We start from the raw sequence: 15,535 nt of genomic DNA on the forward strand, positions 1-15,535 counted from the left end.
CTTGTCTCCTCCCTACCTCCCAAACTGCGTTTGTAACGCCTCGCCCTCACCTCTCTAGTTGCTCAGCAAGCACTTCTGGTTTTTCCTTCAGAATTTGATGTCTTACTGCCTCTGCCACTCAAGCCCGAGTACTGCCACCTCTCCCCTGGATTGCTGTCGTGTTCTCATTTTTGTCTCCCTTCGTTCTCTTCTCAACACAGTCCCCAGAAAAATCTAGTTAAAACATGAATCTGCTCAAGGACCTCAGCTTGAAATCCTGCTGCCATGGTTGCCTTCACTGTTAGAGTCTTAAAAGCTAGAGCCACCACAGTGACCAAGAAGGCCCTGTGTGGCCCTTCTCTTCTTCCTGTCACCTCACAGACCTGCTTTCCTTCTGCCCCTCACTATACTTCCTCCATCCTGCTTCTAAGAATTGCTTGTTTTCTCCCCTCAGAGACGAACCACAGGCTCCCCAGCTCCCCTCAGGTCTCACCCCCAGGCCAGCTTCTCAGTGGCATCTTTCCTGATTCCCCCCTTTAGTTGCACACTCTACCCCACAGTTTCCTCTGCTCTATCTCACTACCATTGTGATATCCTGACATTTTCCTCATCTGCTTTCCTGGCTGCCCTTTCCAGAGCCTGAGCTCCATGCCATCAGGGTGACTGGACAGGTCTGTTCATTGCCTGCCTCACAGTGAGGGGATTTCTGTGGACCTTGTCTTACTCTGTTGGTTGTGAGGAAAAAGCTGCCTCTTAGCTTTGTGTTTGATGTTTTAGGGCCCACAGGGTGGTAGTGAGGGGGACTTACAACCTCTCACAAGTTCCTGTCAGACACACAAGGAAGGGAAGTGTTTTAGTTACAATTTCTATTGCTGGGACGAAACACCATGACCAAAAAGCAAGTTGGGGAGGAAAGGGTGTATTAGACTAACACTTTCACATTGCTATCCATCACGAAGGAAGTCAGCACAGGAACTCAAACAGGGCAGGAACCTGGAGGTAGGATGATGGAGATAGAGCACAAAGGGGAGCTGCCTCCTGGCTTACTTAGCCTACTTTCTTATAGAACACAGGACCACGATCCCAGACATGGCACCACCCACAACTGGCTGGGTCCTTCCCCATAGACCTCTAATTTTGAAAATGCCTTATAGGCCTGCCTGTAACCTGATTATATAGAGGCATTTTCTCAATTGAGGTTGCCTCCTTTCAGATAACTGTTTGTTTGTGCCGAGTTGACATAAAACTAGCCATCACACCAGTACAGTGTTTCTGGGTCTTAGCCACTCTAATTTGGCTCTAGAATAAACTTTCTCTTATTCTTTCTGAGGTGTAAGAGTTATGTTTTTTATTTTGGTTTGGTTTTCTTTTTTTTTTTTTTTTATTGACAATGGGACTCTTCCACAGTCTCTTCCAAAGGGTCCCCAGCCCTGCTGCTCCTTCTGACTCTCAGGGGCATCTCCATCACCAGCCTTAGCCACGTACTCTCTGAGTCAGCAAAGGAGACACACTTGCTCCCCTGTGGTCTGTGTTCTCCCTCACACCCTACACTGTAAGGAATGGCCTTTCTCCTGCTGTCTGCTGGGAGAATGCCTCTGGGTTCCTTGTATGGAGCCTTCCCAGGGCTCCACTGTGGTGCATGGCGGTGTGAACATGTGTGATCTCTCCTCTGGTGTGCATGGGAAGTGAGATCTAGGGCTGGAAGAGACAATGGGGAAGGGTGTATTGGGGCATGCACAGTGGAGGGGGAGGTGGGAAACGGGTAAGAACTGGAGAGCAAGTGAAGGAGGGAGAGCAGAACAGTTCACTAGGCAGGGCATGGTGTGTCCAGAAGGCCTTTCAGGTCACAGTCATCTGCACAGACACAGCAGTATGGAAGGAAGTCACCACGACCAGGCCTGTGGGCTTGCCTGGACCTAGAACCAGTCGAGTAAGAACAAGAGAAATGGTACATCAAGAAGCAACCACAAGAAAATGGCAAACTGAACTATAGGAAGAGTGACAGAAAAGCCCAGGGGCCCCTGTCTGAAAATTTGTTGGGAAAAGGCTGGTGATAGCCTTGAAATTGGAATTGTCCCTGAAGAACTCTTCCAGAAAGTCCCATGACCCACTGCTTTGCAGGATGACATATTCTTTCCTGCCTGTTCCTCAGCACCTTGTTTGATGCTGGTGTACATAAGCACATGAAGAGCTGGGTGCTGTCTTTACATCTCTATCAGGCCAGAAGAAAGTTCACAAGTGAACAACTGGTGAAGGCATTGCTTTAAGAGAAGCCACACCAAGCTCTGTGGCCATCAGAAACCCTCAGTTTGTACATCACTGTACAGAGACAATTTCACAGCTGGGGTTTTTGTTTCAATCTTTTAATAACTTTGCAAGGTAGCAGCTCATCCATCCATTCACTTATTCACTCAACCAGTGAAGGAAGACGCATACTGTGTCAGGTGCTGCCAGCATCAGAATTTTCAGGAAAACACAATGAATGAAACCCTGTCTTTAGCTAGGCGTTGGTGGCACACATCTTTAATCCCAGCACTCGGAGGCAGAGGCAGAGGCAGGCGGATCTCTGAGAGTTCGAGGCCAGCTTGGTCTACAGAGCAAGTGACAGGATAGGCTCCAAAGTTACACAGAAAAACCCTGTCTCGAAAAACCAAAAGAAAAAAGAGAAGAAGAAAAAAGAAAAGAAACCCTGTCTTTGTGCAGCTATCCACAACAAAGAAGCTGTTGCCCTTCCCATTTTCCAGATGGGAAAATTTAAGTCTAAGCAGATTGATCTTGGTCTAAGATAACTGGGCTTGAGAGTAAAATAATCTAAAACATGATGTGGGCCTGCCTGCCTCCAAGTTCATAAACGGATCTCCCACAGTACCAGGTACTGCAAGGATGGTGGGCTTGTCCACAGTGTGTCTTTTTCTTTCTTTTTTTTTCCAACTTAACAACAAGTGAAGGAAGACTTGGCAGAAATCCACACCCTGGGACTACCTTGGAACTCCTCCCTGTCTGATGTGTGTGTGTGTTTAACAAAGATGTGAGAAATACCTTCCAGGTCTTTTCTTGCTCGAGCCAAGAAGAGGAAGCCACCCAACCTTGTGAGCACAGCACAGTGTCTGCTTGTGTGCAAACCCGCAGGCATTTTTAGCAACTTTGGGGAGCAGAAAGAAAGCTGTTGGTTTTGTTTGCACATATTTCTCGCCTCTGCAGAAGGCTCCTTGCCACCCGGCAGCCTCTGCGCTGCCAGTTAGGAGTGATGTCTCCATAGCTCCTGCCTGCAGAGCTGCAGGTAATGAGTTAGTTTGCCTGCTCTGCTCTCAGTGGCCTCGTTTGGAAATGAATCTTATCATAAAGTCATAAAGGCCCTTGCCTCCCAGATAGGAGGATTAAATGTGATCCTTAGCCTTCAGGAAGGCCGGCCTGCCTGCAAAACATTAAGCTGGGTGGGGGATGTTTAGAAAAGACGGGTTGGAATCCCAGCTCTCCCCCTTCTCAGCTGCAAAACCTTTGACAAGAAACTTAACCACCCTTGTCCCTCCAGTTTCATTTTCACGCCACTGGAAATATTAGTATATTATCCCAAGGAGTCGGTATGAATACAGGACACAGTGTCCAGGTAGCAGCCAACACACATTTACTGTCCAGTCAATTGCACAATCTGTTCATCATCATCATCATCACCACAATTACCACCACTGTTATTAGTATGTGGGTGGCAAGGTCAAGAAGAATTTGGGCAACCTGAGACTCTGAATTCCCTGCTGAAGCAAAGGTTGGGTCCTATGCATCCTTGCATACCCAATGTCTAGAAATACCTGGACATTGCCAACTGTGCGGTAAAGTGGGAGACACTACTAGGTGAAAGGAGAATTGACTAGACCTTGGAGTAAATAGCTTGAGACTGAGTAAGTGCACACAATGCACATTTTCCAGGCAGCAGACTGCCATTTCTACCTGTATTTGCACTTCATTTAGACTCCTGAGACAGAAAGTATTGCTACAATTTCTATTGTATAAAGTAGAAAACTAACAGTCATCCACCACATGACCAGTGTCACACAGACAGGTGGGTAGTAGAGCAAGGTCAGGAACCCAAGGGTGTCTGGCATCTTAACCTACAGCCTTAACCTCTGCCCTGCCCTGCCCTGCCCTGCTGTGACCTGCCAGGAAGAGTGAGGTCTGAGGTTTCCTCTTCTAACCTACTTGATTTCCTGCTTGTCTTGGTAAGGTCGGTGCCATCAGGAAGTGCATGGCTTCCTCCCTACAAAGACCTCAGCAGGTGACTTTCGAACCAGCCATTTGTCATTTGGGGGTTGTTGCCCACAATGGCCAGATAGTGAGAATGAAATAGAGGGCTGATGTCACCCATCACTAACTACCCTTCTGCAAGCAAATGTGCCCAAGGGAAACAAGGGCCACACCTAAGCCTCTCTCTTGGGAAGTTACTCTAGCTCAAAACTGAAGGGAGGAGAGGCCAACTCAACCAGAAGCATCGGCTGCCCCTCCCCCACAGGGACTTCCTTAGGATGTCACAGCAGACTAAAGTCATACACCTCTGTCTAGAGAGGAAAGACTGCTTGCCCACAGGGCAGAGCCATAAGTTAAGGAGCTAGGAACAGAAACTGCAGTCATTCAAAAGATAGTCTAGTGGTGGTCGTGAACAGCAAATGAACTCACCAGGTAGGAGTCTCTTTGTTAAAGCAAACTGACTGTAAAGGACAGATCCACTCCTACTCAGCAGCCATTAGCAAACCAGCAATGTCTGTGGTCTCCATGAGGAGAACCAGAGCCCACCTCAGAAGGCTGTGGTACTTTGCATATGAAGCCACAGTCCCCTCCGCATCTGTGAAGGAGAGGGCAGTACGTCTGCTTCTGTTGTTCCTGACTTCTCCAAACAGTTATTAGACATTAAAATAGGGACAATTTGAGAGAGGCTAGCACCTCAAAACTAGCAACAGGAGGGTCAAAGGTCCAAGGCTATTTTGGCTACATAGCAAGACCCTGCTTCAAAACTGGAAGGTGAGGGGGAGGGGAAGAGAGAAAGGGAAGAAGTGCTCCACATAGTTTCATGACAACTTGACACAAGCCAGTGTCATTTGATGATAGGAGCTCTCAATTGAGAAAACACCTCCATAAGATTTACCTGTCCACAAGCCTGTAGTGTATTTCCTTATTTAGTAATTAATGTGGGAAGGCCCAATCCATTGTTGGTGGTGCCACCCCTGGGCAGGTGGTTCTGGGTTGTGTAAGAAAGCAGGCTGAACAAGCAAGCCATGGAAGCAATCTAGTAAGAAGCACTCCTCCATGGCCTCCTGCCTTCAGGTCCCTACCCTGACTTCCCTCAGTGATGGAGTATGATGTGGACCTCGAAGACAAAATACCCCCCATCCCGACCCAGCACAAGTTGCTAATGGTCATGGTGTTTTATTACAGAAATAGAAACCTTAACTAAAATAGGAAGGAAATGAAGGGGAGGGAGGGAAAGAGGGAGGAGAGAGGGAAGGAGGGAGAAGGAAGGAAGGAAGGAAGGAAGGAAGGAAGGAAGGAAGGAAGGAAGGAAGAATATATGCAACACAATCATTCAGTTTTATTCACCACTAGGGCCCAAGCTACGACAAAGACCTAGGAAAGTTAACCAGTCAGTCAACTGCCTTCTCCAACTCAGCCATCTACTGAGATCAGCACTTAGAACTCGGTGACCAGGCCTCCAGCCTCTGTGTGTGCTCTTCTTTCTGACTGCATCTCTCTCTCTTCTCTTCTCTCTTTCTTACCTCTCCTTCCTCATGATCAGAGTGCTGGATTAACGAGGGGCAAGCAGGCCAGACATCTACCCATAAGTAACTTCCAGCCTGGGAGACAAGACAGTTAAACAAGCAAGGATAGGACCAGCATGAAAGGGAGAAAGGCCCTTCCAAGCTGCCCTCAAAGCCTCCTATGGGGTGGGGCAGTCCTGTCTTGGGAATCTGTGCTGAGCCCCAGGTTGGCAGATTTGTTCAAGTGTCAGCTCAAGGGCGTGTGAGCATGCCTCTCTCGGGAGCAGTGTGTCCTTGAACCAACTTCAAAGTTGAGCTCCTAGAGGACACAGATGTGCTGGTCCTTACCTTAGCTGCCAGCATGTGCACTGAGCTCAGGGGCTGCTGAATGAAGCTGAACAGTAACAGGTTTCTATTGTGACTGGCAGATCTCTCCCTATGAAAGACACAATGACAACCACAGTTCTTCCTTTCTAGAAACTGTGAGGTTCTGTGTCTGTGTCCCCTCATCCTCACCCCCCCCCTCTTCCGAAGAACTGTCTTGTTCATTGCAATGGGACTCAGAGGACACAGTATGAACACAGAACCAGAACATCTGAGTTATCTCTGAAGCTGGCCTGGATCCTTGAAGCTGGTCTATGTTCTCTCTTCCTCCGAGGAGTACAGTTTGGTATCTTTCATGGTTCCTCTTCTCCTTAACACAGAGTGGGCCTGTAAGTAACTCCATGCTCATTGTCCAGAGTCTCTAATGCCAACTATCTCAACCAAGGATAAGGACAAATATTGGCGGAGCCAGGCACAGTGCAGGGCAGTCAGGCACAGTGCAGGGCAGCCAGGCATGCAGCAGGGCATCCAGGCATAGTGCAGGGCAGCCAGGCACAGTGCAGGGCAGTCAGGCATGCAGCAGGGCATCCAGGCTCAGTGCATGGCAGTCAGGCTCAGTGCAGGGCAGTCAAGCTCAGTGCAGGGCAGTCAGGCTCAGTGCAGGGCAGTCAGGCACAGTGCAGGCATCCTGGCCCTTCTTCACATGGTCCCATGTGGGCTTCATTCACACATGACCCTCCTTTCTCTAAGTCCCTCTCTTCCTTTGCAAATTAAAAATAATCCTGTATTGTTAGCTGTTGGGGAGCAAGTTAGAGTTATAAATAGATACCATTTCGAAGCACAGTCTTTGTTTGCTCCCCACAACAAACTAGTAGGGCTGGTTTTAGTTCATAATAAGAGTGGGCTCTTGGGAGGCAAGTTGCCCCATCATTCCTGAAAGACAACCACAGTCCTCACTCCTATTACACAGGCACTTGTTGGGCCTGAGACCACATTCTCTAGCAAGTTTACACATCAAGCTCCACACTACACATGAGAGTTCAGAGTGTTAGGAAGCAAGAAGCCTTTTCAGGGTTATGAAATCCACAAAATACTAGGCTTTGAGCCAAGTTGGTGTGAGCCACACCCAAGCCTGAGCGTCTGTCCAGCATACACAACCCTTGCCTCATTTCTTAACTCCTCCTTTGATGTTTCTCTCCTTGCTTCCTTCATGGAACTGGGGGAAACATAGGAAGGACTGGAAGATAAGAGCTTATTGCTAATACTCAAACCATTTTGTCAAATTTCTCAACCATTCTATGTGTTGGTGCTCTCAGCACAGAGTGGGAATTATAATGTAACAATCTCACCAGTGTTTCAATAAGGCTTACAATAGAATCCAGTGTATAGTAAGTAGTCAATAACTGGTTGCTATTATGATGTATGTTGTAGAGAGAAACCCTGATCAAGAGGTACCACTGTCCATGCCCGCTTGGGGCTGGTCACAGGTACCGCTAACCACGCCCACTTGGGCGTGGTCAGAGTGACGTAACAAGAGTTTAAGAAGGAGAGAGGCCTGCATGCACCTCTTTTTTTCTCTCTTCCGCCTGGCTGAGTGGACTAGGAAGCATCTTGTGGGTCACTCCTGCTCCCGTGCAAATCTGGTCACTGGCTCGCTTGCGTGAGTACTATTTCTTAATAAACTACCTGTTACCAATCTAGTTCTGACTCCACTTTGTTTACCTCTTTAGTATGTATGTATGTATGTATGTATGTATGTATGTATGAATGTATGAAAACCCTAGTGATGACAGCTTTCTCCATGTCATCACTGCCAAGCCCCTTGTTTTGGTGGTTGACTATGGAACTTCTGCCCACAGAGCTTGAAGAGGTTTGAGCCCCTGTCTATCTTCACTCTCCAAGGTGGAAGACCTATCCCTTCCTGTAGGCAATTTTCCAGCAGAAGTTGATGAGGCCACACACTGTGTGCTGAACACCCTTGAGGACCTGCTATGTGCCAGGCCCTGCTTGCAGCTCCCTCTCCAGAGGAATTCAAAGGCACACAGGTTGTCCCCATCTTTCACTGTGGTAGAATGTCTTAGTATTTATCATCTTAACTATCCATAAGTGCCCACTAATCCAGTCTACTCACAATTAGAAGCCAGCTCTGCTCTCTCTACCCAGAGTTCATTGCTCTCAGAGACCCTTTGTGCCCACCAAACAGTAACCCACCCCTCTCTTTACCCCAAACATTGCAATCTCTCTTCTCTCTCACACTATAAGGAAAGAATGAACAATTTTAAGTGTGTAGTTTAGTGACAACCAGCATCTTCTACTGAGGTGTTATGACCGAAATCCATCCCAGCATATTACACAGATGTGTGATAGCCACCATCCATCTCGGGACCATTTTCATCCCCCCACAGTGAAATTTCAGAACCATTATACACTAATTCCTAGTTCCCAATTGCCTTCAGGCCCAGGCAGCTAGCTGCCCTAATGCTTCCTGTATCCACAAATCTGCCTGCTCTTGCAATCTGAGACCCACTGCCTTTGTCCTTTTGTGACTGGCTTGTTTTCCATAGCAGAGTGTTTTCAAGGTTTGTCCACACTGTAGCAGGCATTAGACTCTATTCCTTTTCAAAGCCAGCTAGCATTCCCTTGTGTGGCTACTCTGCACTCTGTTCAACCATCCCCATGCTGGGGATGCCTGCATGCTCTCTGTGTTTTGGCTGTTATGTCCATGCTGCTCTAAGAGTGGGTATGTGTATCTCCAGTTGTGATCTGATGGGAAATGAATGGCAGCAACCTCTCCCTCAAGTTCCATCTGAAAAGCCTCTGTTTCCCAACATGTGAAATGAGGGTGAGGCTACCCATTGAAGAAGCTAAATGGAGAGGCATGGTGGAGGGTGGAGCATGGAGCTTGGCAACTGAACATATAAATGCTTGCTGCTGCAAGGTGGGGTGAGTTGACAGAAGAGCCTGGAAATTGGAAGTGAGTACTCTCACTCTGACAAGCAGCATATCAAATGCTTGTAACATCCAGACAAGGAAAGCGCATCAGGGTAGCTCCTCAGCTGTAGCACAATAGAGCAGGGCTAGAGACTGAGCTATCACAGTTCCTCATCTGAAGGTAAAGGTAAGCAGAAAGTACAGAGCCTCTAGCAAAGGTCTATAGAGCCATCTTGGATGTAAGGAAGTGAATCTCCCCATAGCCTCGGAGTGGGATATGAGGCGACAAAGGCCAGAGGCCTTCCAGGGCAAATCCAGTAAAGGACCCTGAGGGGGAAGCCATGGCATCCTGTGGGAATATCTGAGGGTAGAGCCAGGTCATGGAGAGTACTGCACCAAGCCAGGCCCTTGGGTCTAGGAGGGCTCTAGTGAACTGGTCCAGTTATTTCAGGGGATTAGTGAGACTAATTGGACAGAAGCATGCCTTCCACAGTCCCTGCCTTCCCCCACACATAGTATCTAAAGCATCTCGTGCCTACCAGCATCAGATAATAGTTCAACAGGCCAGGGGTCTCTCAGAAGCCTCTTTCCTGGGGTTATCCCTTAATCTCCAAAATCTCACTATTCATACAGTCAGTGTCTGATATTCCTTCCAATACTCAATTCCATGTTTCTGAATAACACACCTAAGTATCATTTCTCCAGATATCTATGAGGTGTGATAGAACAGAGTTGTTCCCAGCAGCCTCAGCACTTGCTCATTCCTTATAATTTGGTTGTAACATAAAGTTTGGTTATACTCACGATAGTGTTGAGATCATGAAAATCTCAGCTGAGATGGTATAGTGACTAAGATTTTGGTATGGTCTGTATTTTCAGCTGAAACTGATGTCCCAAGTTTTAAATCCATGTGTCTCTCTTTCCTAATGTACTAATTTGTCCGTATGATGAATGTCAGGCTTGCCACAGTTTTCAAGGTCCTGTTCTGATATGGACCTTTGTCCTCCATCTGCTGCAGAGTTCTGGGACATTCCCATGGAGTCTTTTGTGTCAGAAAGTGGACAGGACAAACAGCAAATTTCAAGTGTCATTCACAAATGCCAGCTGTGTTCCTCTAGTTCTCAGAGAAGCCCACCGCCCTCTGAAGCTGGAGGAGACAGGGGCATTAAAATCCCCACTCCCTTCAGAGGACTCCTTGGCCAGTAGGATTGACAGAGGTACAGATGGTCCAGAGAGAGGAGCTTTCAGAGCTCTGGAGGCCCATAGGGACATCCTCATCTCAGGCCTTGAAGCAACATCCAGGAGTATGGAAGCCTTTCTATGTGAGACAATGTTAAAGATGGCCGAACTCACCAGGCGTTTCCCCAAGTTCCCAGAAGGCATTTCATGTGAGAAAATATATATATATATATATATATATATATATATAATATATATGTTATGATAAATCTTTCCGCCAAAAGCCACCCAAGCCCTACCGCCAGCCACCCAAATTCTGCCCGCCGAGTTAGGGTCCCAAATAATATACAGAGACTTATGTTAGGTACAAATGCTGCTTGGCCAATGACTAGGATTTCTCATCTGTTAGCTTAGTCTTAATTATCATAAATCTATATATTTTATAAGACTTATCTTATTTAGTGTGCCTTCCATTGGCATCCTCATCCCAAGATCACATGGTGACTCTGGAGGAAGAGAGAAGGGGCCCACTTCCTTCTTGCCCTTGTTTATATATGTCTCCCTGCCATGTCACTTCCTGCAGATCACCACTCCTTTACTACATTTCCCAGAATCCTCCTTGACTCCTAGTCCCGCCTAACTTGCTGCCTCATTGGCTAAACAGTACTTTATTTATCATCTAATAAGATAAACATATACACAGAAGCATTTCCATATATATATATATATATATATATATATATATATATATATTCACAGTCATAGGAACATGAGAATTCTTAGCTCATCCTGGGAATTTCAGGCAGTGAATAGCTGTGATTATGTGAGAGGAATCTGAACAAGGAGTAGGTAGGGTCTTGGGTGTTAAACTAGGGATCTCAGGGACAGTGGGAGTCATAGAGGATCTTTAGAAGGGGTTACAGAATCTGGCCTTCATTTGTGAAGAGCAGGATGACTTCAGAGTGTTACAGTGAGGAGGGGAATGGTGGAGGAGACTAGGTTTTAGCAGAGGATAAAGGATAGCACAGGTACCAGACTGAGTGGATTTGGGGTCTCAGGAAATTGAGTGTGAGAAGGTAGTGACCAATAATTTTCAGGTGTCTGAGGGAAAGAGTGTTTCAATTGAACAGTCTCCTGGGACCCTGAAAGCTTGTATAGAAGAAGCTTCAAGGGTGTTGGAAACTACAAGTATTGGAGGGAAGAATGGTCAGAAATTGGTAAGAAAGGATGGGACCTGGGCTCTTCGGAGATCAGAGGATGGAGACAAGACTGAAAGGATCCAGACTCAAGTGGGCTCAGAGTGCTCGGCTAGTGAGAGTCTAAGCTATGGACTCAGAAACTCAGTACAAATGGCAGCCTTCTTGCCTCAACTTCTCCATCTGAAAAAAAGGACCATATATCACCTACATCATGAGGTGGCTCTGAGAAGCAAGACCCTGATTGCACAACACATGGCACAGTGTCTGAAACACACGAAATGTATCATTTCAGGATTTGCCGTCATTTGTTTTGAGGAGAAAGGCAGGTGATATTTGAGATGAGGTGGGAAAAAGAATAGTGGGCCCTGACTCTGGCTCCTAGACTCAGAAGCATAAGATCCGTGCAGTCACACAGACACCCTTGAGCTCAGAAGAGCCACACACATGATACGATGCTCAACTCAGCCATCCTGATAATATTTGAACAATGACCTCACATTGTTAGTTTGTACATGGATCTATCCAAGAGTAGGGCAGGTAAAGGATGGTTCAAGTAGAACTCCCAGCAAGTGGTGGTGGTGCTCACCTTTAATCCCAGCACTTGGGAGGCCAAGGCAGGTGGATCTCTGTGAGTCCCAAGACAGACAAGGCTACACAGAAACCCTGTCTTAAAAATCCAAGAAGGAGGAGGAGGAGGAGGAAGAGGAGAAGAGAGAATGGGCAGAGAAGGAGGAAGAAGAGGAAGATGGATAAGAAGGAAAGAGGAGAAGAAGTCATCCAAAGGTCCTGGGGATGAAGAAAATGTAGAATCTGTCAAGAACTGTGTTCTGCAGGTGAAAGGGGGTGAAGCAGCGGAGCTGTGCTCTGATTTCACTTTTACACTTTTACTTTTGTAGACTCCTTTTCCTAAGAAAAACAAACATATAAATTTATATTTTACAGCTATATTACTTAAGAGGCAAATATCTCAAATACTTTATACTAACCCACTTTTTTCATCTTGGTGACTGATGTACCTACTGTGTCTGCTGTACTTAATAGACAAATCACTTTGATGTGGGTCACCAAGTTCCTTGGGTCTCCATCTGGGATTCCTGGACCATCCTGGAATGGGTGTTCAGTCTTTTTCTCTTCACAGCCCTGTCAACAGGGTCCTGCTGTCCTCCAAGTTTATTTCTCAAAAGGAACCTTTTGGGTTTTTGAGCTGTAGATGGCTGACTGACAAGTAAAATGTTCAAGAGAAAATCCATGAGTCTTGTATCTACAGGTGCCTGCGACTTTTCACCTAATGCCACCTACAGCAATGTCAACTCTGGGTACTAGGCTACCTACTTGCCCCACCCATGAGGTGGGTGGGGAGGTTTAGTCAGTGGCAGCTGCTAAGGAGACTGTCTGGAGAAAATAAATACCATTATCTATGTCTGTCTATGGCTGCAATGTCAATTGTCAGGACATAGGGGAGGAATGAAAGGGAGGGAGGGGCCTTCAGGAGGGTGGTTTCTCTTTACCGTCTCCTCAGAATATTGATCCCTCATACTTTTGGCTCTCCTCCACTTAACCAAGGATAGTGACAGATGGCCTGATTTGTCAACATCAGTCCACTCTTGCTAGTTTCCCAGCTTTGGTTGCTGGATGTACCTAGATAGGTGAGCAAAAGAAAGCACAGTAAGAGAGAAGGTAGATATGTTTGGGAAAGAAAACTAGGTCTGACCTAGCTCAATCTTCAAATCATCTTTCTCTATGGCCAACATCCTTTCCAATTTAAACAGGATGCTTGAGTGAGTGATTGGCTGTCCAACCTTGGCTGGTCCCACTTCTGCCCTCTAATTTCTAAGGTCGGGAGACAGAACGAAACTGTTTCTAAATCCAGCAGGAAAATTAGTCAGAAAAGAAAATTGCAGATAAATTTAGACAAAAAAAAAATGGGAAAACTGAGGTGTAGTGAAGACAGTATTTGGAATCTTGGTCACCCAGAGAAGTAGCCAGACACACTACCAGGTAACATGCAGCCCCTGCGATCATTTCATGGTGAGAGTAAGAGCCAGTGTTCCCATAGCAACTACTCTGGTGAAGGTACTGGGCCAACGGTATTTACACAAACTCCTTCATCTTTGTGTCTACCTGAGGGGCAGACGCCTAGGTCAATATGACAAGGCATATTGTCAAAGATGCAAAGATAGACAAAGATGCATTACACACAACTTCTTTCTTGCTCATGCTGTATGCTCATCCTTCAGTGCTGTGGGGGAAAAGCTATAGTACTCTGCAAGATTAAGAATCCTAGGAGATCTTAAAGACTGAGAAGGAAAGGAATGTGGATGCAGGAGCCTGGAATGCAGAGAGCTAATCTGGTGAGAGTCCTGAAAGACAGGAACCAGGGTCAGGGAATGGGATCCTACTATTTGAGACATCATGGGTGGAATGCACCCTTCTAAGATAAAAGCTAGGTGTGTCTCTGAGTGTGGGTGGATGGAGCTCAGGGAAGGTAAAAGTCCCTGGAGCTGGGGTCAAAAGAGCACCAGATGGAGCAAGACTGGTCTTTCTGGGACAAAAGGGATCTGGGGAAAGGTGTCACAAGCCTGTGTTTAAGTGAATTGCAGCTTCCTGGTGTATATATTTCACCAGAAGAGTCTGGGAACAGTGATTTTTAATGCTCAAACAGAGAAATATACAACGAAAGACCTCAAGAAGGGGCTCAGGCCTTCCTTCCTGCATAACCAGAAAAGCACTTGTGGAGGATTTCCATAAAGGTATGAATGACAGCTAGCAAGAGGACAGAGACATAGACTAGGGCTTCCTTCCATTTCTACTCAATGATAATAATCTCAGAAGTTCCCTGGGTCTCCCAAGACTGTCCATTGAGAAGCTGTACTCCCCTCTACAGTGCCTCAGAACAGACACACACTGCATCTGTGCCGGCCCCAGTGGACAGCAGCACTCACTTCCCACGTATTCTTGCCAGATAACATGCATGTGCACGGGCACACACACACACACACACACACACACACACACACACACACACACACACACACAGGTCCACAGAGGGACATGCACTGGGGAGTTTGAAGAAGGGTTTATGTGGTACTATTCACAACTTCCAGAGGATGTCCTGGAACATGGAGCACAGAAGATGGCCATCAAGATGAAGCTCTAGGGCTGGCGTGTTCTGGGATGCTGGTGAGGAAAGCGGTGAAAACAGCACTGTGGGGGGAAGGGGTGCGGGGGAGTACAAAGGGAAAGTCCCCAGATGCCTTTCCGAAGTTCTGAGGTTGATGGTTCCCCTTCACTTCCAGAATAGTTCTAGGGGCCAAGAAAGGCAATAAGATGGGAGCTGACATTTGAGTAGAAGCCAGAGAGCTTGGAGATTCTTGTAGAAGGTGAAGGGAGAGAGTCGTAGTGAGTCAAATAAGATGTCTGCCTCTAAGGAGCTGCCTTCTCAAAACTTAAATACATATGTGATCAAAATGATCAAAGTTTTGTCTCCTGAACAAAATCTGTTCTCGCCATTGCCTGCGGGTGAGTGTGTGGGCCACCTCCATTCCCCAGCCACCATCCCCCTAGTTCGGGGTCCAGTTTAATTAAGAGCTCTGCCAGTCCATTAGGTCTCAATCACCTCTCTAATTGGGCACCAGCTGTGTTTTCTCTTGACAAGGACTCCTTTATGGGACTCCTAAAATGCATTACATGAAGAAGAAGAAAAAAAAAAACTAACATTTTCAGGGTTATATGGTCATAAAACCAGGGATATTTGTTTTCTACACAAATGAAAAGTACATCTCTCTCCCTCCCTCCCTGGCCCCCCATCCCAGAAATTATCTTTTGAAAAGCTGGAAGGGAGGGACTTGAGTAACAAATTCTCCATTTGTTCGGGTTCTGAATATGAACATTGATTGTGGCTTTGCATAATCACAGGTGTCAGTGCATAAAGACACGAGACGTTTCCTGGCAGAAATGTGAGACTGGAGAAATTGAGCCATGAATGGCTCCATTTATGGATACTCGCCCGTGATTGACAGAATGACTATTAGGGGCGAATATTAGCAGAGTTCTTTGAATTGGCTTCACCTCGTGCCAAGCACTTGACATGGATTATCTACTTTACATCTGGCAAGAGGCTGAGGTGTGTCCTCCCTCCCCCATTTTCACAGATCAGGGAAATGAGACCCAGAAAGGTGG

Source organism: Cricetulus griseus, chromosome 2 (genome assembly GCF_003668045.3).
Source record: "Cricetulus griseus strain 17A/GY chromosome 2, alternate assembly CriGri-PICRH-1.0, whole genome shotgun sequence".
NCBI classification, from domain to species: Eukaryota; Metazoa; Chordata; class Mammalia; order Rodentia; family Cricetidae; genus Cricetulus; species Cricetulus griseus.